Genomic DNA, 4,103 nt, shown 5'->3' with positions numbered 1-4,103 from the left:
TCCTTATACTAGTGAATAAGGCATTGCCCCAGTTGAAGTCCTGAACGAGGCTAAATAGGCGTGAAGTGCAAAAGGCAATATGTCGTGTCAATCCTTGTATGTAATAGCCATTTTCTCGATAATTCTCTTAATATTCTTATTGGCTGCCTCAGCGACTCTGTTCATCTTGAGTTTGTAAGGTATCGAGTTGTGATGAGTGATCTGGAAGTCTTCACACATCTTGATCATATCTTTGTTCTTGAAGTTTTTGGCGTTGTTAATTACTAATCCGTTGAGAAGCTCATACTGAAAGATGATGTTGTTCTTGACAAACTTCAAGACATTGTTTTTCGTGACATTGGAATAGGATGCCACTTATACCCATTTGGTGAAGTAATCAATAGCGACTAGATGACGTCCATACCCCAAGGTGAGAAAGGCCAAGGAATAGTCATGTTATATAATTCTGAAGGCGAAATATTGATCTTGTTGGCATAAATCTGGCATAGATGGCATTTTCGAACATGTTGATAACAGTTATTTTCCATGATTGTCCAATAATATCCCATCCTCATGATCTTCTTGGCTAGCATGTGACCATTCATGTGGGGTCCACAAACTTCATCATGCACAGTCTCGATCAGTTATTTTACTTCTGTTTTTACTATTCATCGAAGTAGGACTTCTCGATGAGATTTCTTGTACAGAATACCATTGCTCAAGAATAATTGACCTGCCAATTTTTGAATGGTCCTTCAATCATTTGGTGTTGCGTCCGATGGTCCTTCAATCATTTGGTGTTGCGTCCGATGGGAGGGTTCGATTTTTTAGGTATGCCTTGGTGTCTGAGTACCATGGTTTTTCTTTGGGCTTTACTACTTCGACAAGTAGACAATAAACCTGCTTATCTTGAATTTCAATCTTACTAGGGTCGACGACTAGATCTTTTGAAAGCTAGTGTAGCTAGTGCATATGCGAATTGATTTTTAGCTCTCGGCATGTATGTGAATGAAATCCTATTAAAGGTTGAGCTTAATTCTTTGAGATACTCATGGTAAGGGATCAATTTTTGCTCTTGAGTCTTCTATTCTCCAATAGTCTTATAGACTATTAGGCTTGAATCTCCAAAAACATAAATTTTATTTACCTCAATATCTAATGTTGCTTTCAACCCTACTATGCATGCTTCGTACTCTACCTCATTATTGGAACATTGGAACTTTAATCTGATAGTGATTAGTACGTGAGACCCATTTGGCTAGATCAAGACTGCTCCTATTCCGTTCCCTTTCTAGGTAACTACTCCGTTGAAGTACATTTTCTAGCTTGGTTTTTCGTCATCGTCCTCAACTTCAATGAGTAATATGGCTTCGTCAGAAAAATTTGTTTTCAATGGTTCGAAATCAGTCAATGGGTGCTCGGCTAAGTGATCTGTGATGACTTGTCTCTTGATAGCCTTTTGAGTGACATAGGTGATGTCAAACTCAGATAACAATAATTACCATTTCGTTGTACGACCTGTTAACGCTGATTTCTTGAAGAGATACTTCAGGGGGTCTATTATGGCAATAAGCATAGTCGAGTAACTAAACAAATAATGGGCGTAGTCGTTGAAATGCCCAGATTAATGCACAGCCAGTCTTCTTAAGTGTCAAATATTTCGTTTCGTACTCAGTAAACTTCTTGCTAAGGTAATAGATGATGGTTCCCAATGATGGATGATTTTCCTAAGGCTTTATTTGTTACTAGATATGTTTCACAAATTCAGATGAGGTATCTCAAACTAACAAAATTGTAGAAACCACGCTACGCTAGGAAAATATAACTCAAAAAACATAGAAATTATCATCTTGTAGACAAAAAGAAGCTTTACGATAAAAATCACTTAAAAATGATCAAATTACCAAAATACCCTAACATCAAAACATCCTTAAAGCCCCCTTACGCTTAAAAAATCCATTCGAACCATAAAATAACAAAGTGAAATCAAATAAACCATTTCGCCAATTTTTCACCAAATTCGACAAAATTATGAAAATGCCCCTCATAAGGGTTGACAATCATTTCATGCCAAAAAATCTCATAAGTGATATAAACCAATAATCCCATTGAATTCCATAAGAAAAATCGATTTCAAAACATTCTGGAACATCGAAAACCGACTTGAAACGCAAAAGTTCTCTTCGGGGGCAAAACGATAATTTTTCAAATTTTAAAATTTTTAATTAATAAATAAAATATTAATTAACGTAAAGTAAAATCTTAATAAAATTAATTTAATCTAATTTAAAGAAACTAAGTCAATCTCATAAGACTTAAGTCAAAACCCTAATTAAAACCCTAATCTAAAGAAACCAAGTCAATCTCATAAGACTTAAGTCAAAACCCTAATTTAAAAAGACTAAGTCAATCTCATAAGACTAAAGTCAAAACCCTAATTAAAATCCTAAAAGAAACCTTATCAAACACAAACTCTACCCAAAAAACTCTATAAATAGAATGCCTCCACAACATAATTTTGTAGGTCAAAGAAAATCGTAGAAAAAGTAGGTCAAAAAGCCACCCTAGCCTTCTTAAAACCCTGATTTTGAAGCCCTAACCCCTTATCTATCATCCAAACTCTAACTTTTATCAAAAAGACTCTCAAAACTCTCCAAAAACCACCTAGAAACTCATCACAAAACTAGGAAAAACTCAGATCAAAGGAGGAGATACATTATTTTGGAGATCCGAAGCAGATCCGGTAATAGAACAAAACGAGAAGAATTTATACGAGAAGCTATTCTACCATATCTGAGGGAACAAGTCGTTGCGATTGTCACAGGTATAATTTCTTTATCTTTTTTATTTATTTTAGGTCTTTAGCAATGTCATATTCTTGGGAATTAGTAGAAATCGGCGTTTGCTGGTCGGGGTTGGTACCTAACACTTTCCGATCCCATAACGTGATCCCCAGACTCAGTATTTTTTTTAAATAGATTAGTTATTTTTATTCTTCTTGAGTCGATGCTCGGTTCCTAGACCATAATAACTAGGTGACAATTCCCAGACCTCAAAAATCAAAAGCGGATCTGCACACCCTGCGAATCGATGACGCTTTCACTTTTCATCCCGATTCATCATATTGCCCTAGTACACACCCCATTGACGTTTCTTGCACTGAGATATACATTAGCAGAGGTTGCCCTGGAGTAAGAGGGATTAAGACTGGTGGATTGAGTAGATATTACTTGATCTTGTCGAAAGCTTCCTCACAGTCATTGTTCCACTTATTTGGCGTATCCTTTCTTAACAACTTGAAGACTGGCTCACAGATAGGTGTGAGTTGAGCAATTAATCGATCGATATACTGTATTCTCCCCAAGAATGCTCGAACATCCCTTTCTAAAATAGGTACCTTCATTTCGAGGATATATTTGGTCTTTGTCGAATATATCTCGATACTTCTTCTATTGGTTATAAATCCAATTAGTTTAGCCGATGTTGTCCCGAATACACATTTTATTGGGTTGAGCCTCAAACTTTACTTTCTTAACCTGTCAAACAACTTCTTAAGATTTATCGGGTTGTCTTCTTTTATACCAGACTTTGTGATCATGTCGTCTACATAAACCTCAATTTCTTTATGGATCATATCATGGAATAATGCTATCATTGCACGTTGATATGTCGCCCCTACGTTCTTTAACCTGAATGACATGACTTTGTAGTGGAAAATGCCCTAGGGTGTAATGAATGCGGTCTTTTTCTGGTTTTCTTTTGTCATTTTATCTGGTTATAGCCTGAGAAGCCGTCCATGAACGAGAACATGCCATGTCCTGCTGTGCTATCGACTAGAGTGTCTATGTGTGGTTGTGGGAAGTCATCCTTAAGACGGGTTTTGTTCAAATTCTGATAGTCAACACACATGCATACCTTCCCATCTTTCTTGGGTATTGGGACAACGTTAGCTAGCCACTCGGGGTACGTAAAAACTACAAGGAATCTGGCTTGGAACTATTTCATGACCTCATCCTTGATCTTGAGGGTCCATTCTGACTTTAATCTTCTCAGTTTTTGCTTGATCGACTTTATTTCGGGAGCGATTGGTAGTTTGTGAATGACAAGATCTATGTCTAACCCAA

The sequence above is a fragment of the Akebia trifoliata genome, chromosome 11, assembly GCF_017979445.1.
Source record: "Akebia trifoliata isolate Shusen 1 chromosome 11, ASM1797944v1, whole genome shotgun sequence".
Classification (NCBI taxonomy): domain Eukaryota; kingdom Viridiplantae; phylum Streptophyta; class Magnoliopsida; order Ranunculales; family Lardizabalaceae; genus Akebia; species Akebia trifoliata.
Note: the sequence above shows the minus strand (reverse complement) of the source record.